Consider the following 9,810-nt stretch of genomic DNA (forward strand, 5'->3'; position numbering starts at 1 on the left):
TGTCTGTACATTCTGCTGCTATCAGTCAAAAGTGAAGGACTTCTTCCCTATGGCCTCACTCAAAAGAGCCCTAAAAGACAGCAGAGAAGGGAAATTATTCTTTATGGATAGATCTTTGAAACTCATAAACAATATTTAGCACTTTGACTAGGTGTTCAGTGGCAAACAAACAAATATTGGAACGTGGTACAGAAAGTCTATGGGAATGATGATGTATGGATACATGAAAATGGAGTGTGAAGATATTTATGTTGCACAAAAATGCTTACCAAAGCATTTAATGCAAAGAAAGCATGCAGTTATTAGATATATCAGATGACCAATAGTATAAATATCAGCTTCTTTTCCTAGGCTCTCTGAGTTTACACAATGGCCTCGTGTATAAACCTGTAACGGAAGCAAGGAGAGGCAGACAGGCAGGAGCTCAACAACATGAACTTCTTATAAACACTAATATGGATAGTACTATTATTGAATGTGCAACATGTTTTAGCAGGAAGCAGTGCTGAATCCATGAGGCATTCCCATTTACCTGGAAAAAATAGCCACCTGGTGGATGTCTGATTACACAAATCATCTTTGAAGGATCATGGAGAAGGAATTTGATTCCATAGCAACCGCCCTATCTATTTCTGTAGATTCACACACAATATTTCCTCTGACCACTGGATATGCTTTAGAGGAAATGAATGTGGCAAAGGATTCACACTTACAGAATTAACTGATCCTCTATGTCCCATCACCCAGAAAAAACCTTAGCAATTGGAAGGGTGGTAAAATCTGAAAGAGTGCTTGCAAAACAAAGATGTCATTCTTTAGGATATGGCAACTGCCATAAACCAGCATCTCTTCCATAATCAGAATGTATAATACTGGGAACCAAGGGATAAGGATGACAAATTATATGATTATCTCTAAAAATTATTTGGAGAATTTTTTTTTCAACTTCACAATTTCTGATTTGGTTAGCTTGGACATCTTTGAGCTCAATGAAGGAATGTTTTCTCTGAGGGATAGGGTCAGAATTCTACTGAATTAAAAATATATGACTGTCATCTGCTTAGACTGGGATTCTCATGTTGTTTGAATGAATATGAAGAGGAGACTATGTACTAGCCAGGAAGATCGATCTCAATCACCAGAAGAAAGCTGGTTTCTGCAACACTATGGAAGACAGCAGGACAGTGCCTGGAACCCTGGTTATTTATTTGGGATCCCTATTATTAGATTCTCACTTTATAATTCTGGTTAATAGAAAACGGAGGTAAACTCAAATGAGAAATAACTCCAAAAGATGAAGGTTCACCCTATTGGTTAAAATGTCCATTCAATTGAGCAGCTACTTGAGGGAAAGAGAGGTGGTAGGAAGTACTAATAATATAGAGGCATGATTACAAATTCAGTTCTTCTCACCAGCTGAAGTGAAGACTGTACTGTATTAATGAGTATACCACCTTAACCCCACTGCCTTATATGGAGAACACTAATGATGTCTAATATATTCAGTTTCAGGTGGAAGTTGAACTGAGTTGACATTGGCAAATGTTGATGTGGTAGCATCTGGGACCTCAAGTTCTCCTGTGTTATGAAAATTACATTTTAACCCAAATAAAATGTCAGAATGAATGCTGAGGGTGTAATGGAGTACACTGTTCTGAAGTTCTTCCCTTTGTGACTCCATACATTCTCCATTTTCTTCATCTGTTGTCCTCTCTGGGAAGCTACCCTGTATGGACCACATGGCATCTGATGGCTAGAATGCTGGGAACATTGAGAGATCTAGCAGGCATGGAAAAGTCAGTTGGTGGTATTCACTCTCTTGGCTCATTGCTTTAATAGTTGCTGCAGGCCTGCTGTGACCCCACAAGAAATCTCAGGTTCTCAAGAGGCAGTTCTCTCCTACAGCTACTTGCCCTGGTTTCTAGTGACCTTGCTATCTTGTAGCACTGTAAGGACTCTGGGTAATCACGGCACCCTAAGGTCCTACACTTTCCCTTTTGGCTTCCCTATACTGTTGCCATGCCATAGTCCCTGTATTATGCTCTTCTCAAAATGTGCTCATTTGAGTTAGATCCCTTTTATTCCAGAATGCTGACTAATAACATTGCTCTACAACATGCCAAGCACTATACATGTATTAATGTGTCTGGATACAACAGGGAAATAACTTTAAAATTATACCCTATTTTTCCAACTGATGAAATGTCTGCATTTCAAAGGTGCTACCATTTTCTCTCTGCCATGTGGAACAGCAACAAGGACACATAAACTTGAAGGAAGGTCAGCCAAACCGCTATCCTGTTACCCATGAATAGAGGACATACCAACTTGCTCTTAGGTAAGCCTAGAAGCTATGAATGGGTTAAAATGCAAATACATCGGAATTGCATGTTTAGTATCATCTTAAGAGAGAAAAAAAATTGTTCAAGTAGTTCACAATTTGTTTCCTATTTAAATAAACATTTTTTTTTCCAAAACATGATTTTAACTTCCAGGTATTAGAAAGCCCAGAAACTTACTCATAGTCAATGTCCCAATTTTGGCACTGTAGAAACTTGCTATGAACAAGAAAATACCCAGATGTGGACTAACCGCTTATGTTTCATGAAGTCACCTAATATCTACTATAGATTTTCTTTGCTTGTTATAAATAAAACTGAAAAAAAGAACAGCCTGTACTGTTAAAGAAATAATCTGGTTTGAGGTGACTTATTTCGGATGTATGAAAATATTTCAACATGATTCTCAAAAGTGACTTGAGAAAATGTGGACAGGCGATCAGAAGATTCAGAGTAGTTAGTGGTTTCTTCTAATATGCAGGTGAGAGATAAATTAAAAGAATATTTAAAGACTGCACTATGATGAATGTTGTCCAGTAAGAACAAGTGACAGAAATGTTATGCAATTTTGACAGTTTCAAAATTAACTTAAGGTATGGACAGGGCATCAAAGAACTATGAAGAGAGTTTTGAGAAAAGCTTGCAGAAATTCACAATGATGCCGAGTTTTGGAGAAAGACTGAATCAGTTTTTTTGTTTTGTTTTGTTTTGTTTTTTAAGAGAGTAAGAGAAGATAGTATATTTTTGAAATAATACTCTATATTTAGATGCAGAAGTGTCAAATTGCCCAACATTCAGAGAAGATAATTCTCAGTATGACTAGAGAGGGGTCAGCATGTGGAGTACAGGTAGCTTAAAAAGAGGGAGTTAGGGCAGCCCCAGTGGCCCAGGGGTTTAGCACTGCCTTCGGCCCAGGGTGTGATCCTGGGGACCCGGGATCAAGTCCCACGTCGGGCTCCCTGCATGGAGCCTGCTTCTCCCTCTGTCTGTGTCTCTGCCTCTCTCTCTCTCTCTCTCTGTGTCTCTCATGAATAAATGAATAAAATCTTTAAAACAAGGCAAAAAATTTAAAAAACAACAACAACACCATTGCTCATTGCTAGTCAAAACAACATAGGTGTAGAAATAGAACCACAAAGCCTCTCACATTCTGTAAACTATTATAACCAGAAGAAGATTCACTCTTACCAAGATGAATTTATAAAAAACAAAAGCGGGAGGGGGGGGGGAGTTAAACAGATTGTTGAGGAATTGTGTGTTTAAGACAAGGAGTATGAAAATTATATTGGAATCTTGGGGTCCATGTAATAATTCTAATAACAACATTGGCCTGATTAGTGTAGAATTTTAGCCAGTTTCCTCAGAGCAATGTCAGATACATATGAAGGGGCCTAGAAAGTGGAGAGTAAACTAGAAAACTTTTATAGACATAAGAGCGGAATGCAGAGATGAATTCAAGAGTAGAAATACAATGAACTAAACTAACTGTATGGGTAGATAATGAGAGTCAGTAACACAAATGATCTCTGGTTTCTGGCTTGTGGGATGAGTTGATATTAGCACCAGTAAGATAGGAAAAACACTGAAAAGGAACAGATTCCAGAGAAAAGTGTAATTTAAGTTTTATTAGGCTTAAATTTAAAAGTACAATTCAAGTTTTAATTAGCTAAAATTTATTAGGCTTAAATAATGTAGAGTCATTAAAAAAGGATGTGGAAAGAAAATGAAAATGCAGGTTGGAGGATAGAAGGTGCTGGCACTAGTTTGGCTGTTCAGTGCATACATATCCAACCCCCTCGCCACAGGTCCCTCAGCAGGCAGTCCTGTCACTGTGTGCTGTGCTGTTACAGCTCCACGAGGGTTAGCACAGCTTCTTGCTCTGCCCTGGAGAGGATGAGAAGCAAAGGGGAAGGGTAGCACCGGCTACATGTGTTTCCCCTTCTCAGATGGCTGGGCCCATGTTCATCTACTGGTTTAAAAAAGTAGTAATCAAAGTATTTAGTTGCTTTGAAGGGAAAAAGAGGATAAGATACCGGTTTTGGTTTAGTCAGTCAATAGTCACTTCCATGGAGAAATCAGGATGTTACAAACTGGATAGTAAACATAAACCTAAATATATCAATAATTTGTATCAACGTAAATAGGGCAAACAGATCCACTAATTGTCACTCAGCTTCAAGTTCAATTGCATGTTTTTTTAAGTACAGCAAATCTAAAATACAATGCCACAGAAAGGTTGAGCATACGGCAATGAAAAATGATACCATGCAAAATACAAGTCCCACAAAGAAACACTAAATATAGGTCAACATGTTTTAATATGAAGTCCATTAATAGAGATTAAGGGAATTTAGTAATTAATTAGAGATGGATTTCATAATTATTTTAATGATTAAGTGATCAATTACTTTGTAGTTAATTGGAGTTTAATAACAAAATAATTGTCCATTAATTATTAATTATCCATAATATTAATTATTATGCTATTAATATGAAGCTAATGAATTAAAAGAAACAATCCACTAAGAAATTATAGCAATCAATTATATCATTGTATAAATATTGCAAACTAGCTCTCTGAAATACATGAAGCAAAGTTTCATGAACCCTCCTTTATTTTGATGAGTTTAAGGAAACATCATATCCATCAAATGTCTGATAAAAGAAAATATAGATCTATACATAAAAGTTCACAACAATAAATAAATAGTACTAATAATTGTAAACACATTATTGAGCCAAAATAAATGAACCTAAAATTTCTGAGGTTCTGACTCAAAAGAATGACCATAAAGTCAGTGAAGAAACTTATGAGTGAAAGTCACAGAAACTAAGGTATGTGTTGCTTCAAGTATTGCTTTCAATATCTAGGAATTAAATAGTATTTATGCAGAATCATTCTGATTGGAAAAGTAGAGTTAGAGACCTTTAACCAAATGACTGAATAAAGCAACTCTGTTAACAAGATGGCATAGAAACATATTTATATCTAGGACCCAGAAGGAAACATATCCTATGAAAAGATGAAGCTGAATGACTTTTATAGGAATTTCCATTTTCCTAAGGAATTAAAGTAAAGCCTCATTCCATATTGTTTAAAGTCCCGGTATTACTAAGAGATGTATAACTTTAAAAAGTTCTATATTAACTCACACTGATTGGATTAAGGATCTAAATATGGAAAACAAATGCTTTTTAAAGTATAGAAGAAAACACATGAGTATTACTACCATGACCTCAGTTTACAGTAGCTTATTTGAACACAAAATGTACAGTCTACATTTGAAAAGATTAGAATATCTAACTATATTTAAATAATAAATAAAAGGCCTATGTCAAACAATAAAATCGAAGACAGAGGTATCCCATAAAATTTATATTTTTAGTTCATGTGCCTATGAAAAGATTAGTATTTATAACGTATAAAAACTACAAATAAAATTAAAGTGGAAAAATGAAATTGATGATCAAATATAAATGAAAAATTTACCATAGAGATACCCTGAATTCCAATAATCAATTTGAAAACAATAATTAAATGCACTAGTAATCAAGAAACTCCAAATTAATACACACAATACACACTATGTGACACTACTGTACATTAACCAGAGGAATACATTGTAAGTCTGACAATATCAATTATTCAAGAGACATGTAAAAATAGAAACTTCAGTAAACTACTGAATAAAGTGTAAATTCAATTAGAATTATTATATAATTCATACCAGAAGGGTAGCAATTTCACTTTTGGCAATAAAACTCAATCTAAAAGAAGAAGATGAAAAGGGGGCACAAAGAATGGATGAGATAAATAATAAACAATTAGTAAGATTGTAGATTTAAGCTAAATGATATCAATAATGCTCTTATATGTACATATTCTTAACGTGCCCAATTAAAGGCAGAAATTGTCTGATTGGATTTAAAAAAACAAGATTAGATTGTATCCTGACTAAAGAACACCAATTTTATATATAAAGACTCCATCAGGTTAAAAATATAAGGAAGAGAAAAATGTGATTATGTTGACTGATAGGTCAAAGCTGCAATAACTATATTGCTGGCATAAAAAGTATATTTCAGCTAAGGAAATATTAACAAAGAATAATTTCACAATGTCAAAGTCATCAAGTTTTCCAGAGAACTCAACAATTCTAGGCATTTGTGAACATAACTATAGAATTATGAACATAACTACCAAATTTCAAATTATATGAAGTAAAGAAAAATGATATAGCTACTAGAAGAAATAAACAGATGCACAGGATAACTGAAAGAAAAAATAGAAAAATCAGTAAGAATACAAAACAGTTTAACAACACTATTAACCAGGTTGACCTAATTAAATTATTTAGAACAGTTTATCCAAAACAAAATTCAGTTTATTTTCAGGTACACTCAGAACTATTACCAAGATAAACTATATTTGGTGTCTTAAAAGAAGTCTCATTAGATATAAAATGATGCAAATATTCTAATGTTTGTTCTCTGACCACTACACAATTAAGTTAAAAATCAAAAACATGACAATATATGGAAAATGCCTCAATATTGGGAAATTAAATAGCACACCTTTAAATAACTCATTGGTCAAAGACGAAATCAAAATGAGAAATGAGGGATGCCTGGATGGCTCGGCGGTTGAGCATCTGCCTTCGGCCCAGGGCGTCATCCTGGAGTTCCAGGATCAAGTCGCACATCGGGCTCCCTGCATGAAGCCTGCTTCTCCCTCTGCCTGTGTCTCTGCCTCTCTCTCTCTCTCTCTCTCTTTCTCTCTCTGTCATGAATAAATAAATAAAATCTTTTAAAAAATGAGAAGTGAGAATGTATTTTGAACTGAATTAAAATGAAAATACAACATATCAAAGTTTGAGGGATTCTACCAAAGCCACACAGAAGAGGAAGTCTATAACAACAAACTCCTACTATTAGGACCAAAAAAAATTTTTTTCATATCAATGATATAATTTAAAAAAAAACAACACAGAAAACAGAGCAAATTTAATCCAAAATAGTAAGAGAAAGAAAATAATATCATCAAAGCACAAGTCTATAAAATTAAAAACTGATAATTCAGATTTAATCAAAATTAACATTTACTGTCTGAAAGACACTTTTAAAGAATGCAAATGCAAGAATCAGACTTGAAAGAAATATTTGGAAATTGCACGTCCAATAGAGTATTCAGAATATAAAAGCAAGTATCAAATCTCAAATAGAAGAAACAAAATTAAATGTGAGCACAATGTTTGAACTTATACTTCAGCAAAGATGTTAAGGAGACAGCAAACATGCACTTGCAAAATGTAAAACTATATTAGTCATCAGAGAAATGCAAATATAATATACAATGAGATATTACTATGTATTTTTGGAAAGTCTAAAGTTAAAAAGTCTGATTATAACAAGTGGTGGTGACAATACAGAACAGTCCTTCTGGTGGGACATTAAAAGGGAACAGCCAATTAGGAAAATAGTTTTGGTGGTTTCTTGTAAGGTTAATAAACAGTTCCACATGACCTGCCTATTCCATTTCTAGGTATTCACCCAAGACTAACTTTAAAGGAGAATGTTGAACTTCATTAACATTAAAATATACCATCAGAAGAATGTAAAGGCAAGTCACAATAATGGAGGAGATATCTGCAATACAGATATCTGCAAAAGGTTTTAATTCATTTTTTAAAAAGAAATGTGTGGGAAATATCAGAAAGGGAGACAGAACGTAAAGACTGCTAACTCTGGGAAACAAACTAGGGGTGTTGGAAGGGGAGGAGGGCGGGGGGTGGGAATGAATGGGTGACGGGCACTGGGGGTTATTCTGTATGTTAGTAAATTGAACACCAATAAAAAAATAAATAAATAAAAAATAAAAAGATTTTATTTATTTATTCATAAGAGACACAGACTGAGAGAGAGAGGCAGAGACACAGGCAGGGGGAGAAGCAGGCTCCACTCAGGGAGCCCAATATGGGACTTGATCCTGGATCCTAGGATCACAGCCTGAGCCAAAGGCAGGTGCCCAACTGCTGAGCCATCCAGGCATCCCAAAAGGTTTTAATTCATAACATGCAAGTCAACTCCCATGAATACCTGAGAGGCAAACAACCAAATCAATTAAAAATGGCAGAAAGGCTTGAATATGGGTTGTACATTACGAAAGAGAATTATAAATCCTAAAATCATATGTTTTAACTTTAAAAAATCTGCTTTGATGATTATCCTTGAGGATGAATCTTTTTGTCATGGAAATGGAGACCAAGCACTGGGTTTAATGTATTTGGTATGGGTTTTTCCCTATCATTTCCAGATCATATCATGTAACTTTAAAATCAGTAGGAGTACAAGAAGTATTTATTGAATTGAGATGGAATACTAACTCACGTACATACTAAAATGTCTTAAGTACATCCATTTATATTTTTTTCACTTTTCACTTGGATTTTCAAAAATTATACAGAGAAAATTGCACTTAAGTTGACCACCTTCATAATCTCTTTTGAATGTTTCTTGGCATTTTTCAGGATACCTAAAATTATATAAATGTGGATAATATCCTATATATTTAACTCAAAGACAGAGAACCAAGGCTTATTTCTAAAATTATATTTACACTTTGGAAAAAGAAAATTAATCCAAGAAATAACTGGGAAAATATGTTTAAAAATAAATAGTGAATATAGAATATAATAATAGGCAAATTACTATGAGGTGCTGAGAAATTAGTTATTCTTCAAATAAATTCAATGTGGAAAGTATATAGTTTTCCATGTGAATAATCATGACTCCAAAGTAGTAGGGATTTTTTTTTGTCTTTTAAATATGATGCCAGTTTTCTGTCATTCCTCCTTTCTGATTATTACTTTGCATTAACAGTTTTGCTTAAAAGCTATATAAGCTGCAGACACAGTCTAAGAAGAGAGATGATATGTTTGACAGTCCATATATGGATATCTAATTTTTGGATTATGACATCATGAAAACAGGAGACCACCAAAGTAACTTCCAAATGTGAATGTGGCAAAGAGCTCCAAGGAAAAGTACATTGCCTGCTACAGCCTATGAAATATGTATTAACAGAGAAGTCTTCTATTGAAGATGAAATTTATAAAGAGTCTTTCATTCTCTGCCATAAGAAAACCTCATATATCACTCTTCAAAAAGAGGGAGGAAGAGTTCACTGGAATCGCATAATAAAATGTCAGTACTGGGTGGGTGATTAAAAACACCATCTAAATTCTATTTGGGCAGGACACTTGAGAATCCAGATCAAATAGGCCATGTATCAAGAGAGCCGACTAAATGTCACAATGTTCCATAGTGACAGATTAGATAAGTGCCAGAGAAATATATAGGCCTAAAACAAGAATTACTAAGCAGACATCTTCAAATATGCTTCTTAAGCAGGGACATTTTAAATGGTGGGATTTATCATTAATATGTTTATAGGATCTTTTAAATTTTATTT

General features: G+C 34.3%; 1 long non-coding RNA gene across 1 annotated transcript; it reads left to right on the plus strand.

The window, feature by feature from the left end:
* Nucleotides 1-1,679: 1,679 nt before the first annotated feature.
* On the plus strand, nucleotides 1,680-7,997 carry LOC112652690 (uncharacterized). Its single transcript, XR_003131643.3, has 3 exons — nucleotides 1,680-1,796; nucleotides 2,220-2,338; nucleotides 7,882-7,997. It is a non-coding gene; the product is annotated as an uncharacterized LOC112652690 (long non-coding RNA).
* Nucleotides 7,998-9,810: the final 1,813 nt, after the last annotated feature.

Source organism: Canis lupus, chromosome 4, assembly GCF_003254725.2.
Source record: "Canis lupus dingo isolate Sandy chromosome 4, ASM325472v2, whole genome shotgun sequence".
Taxonomy (NCBI): domain Eukaryota; kingdom Metazoa; phylum Chordata; class Mammalia; order Carnivora; family Canidae; genus Canis; species Canis lupus.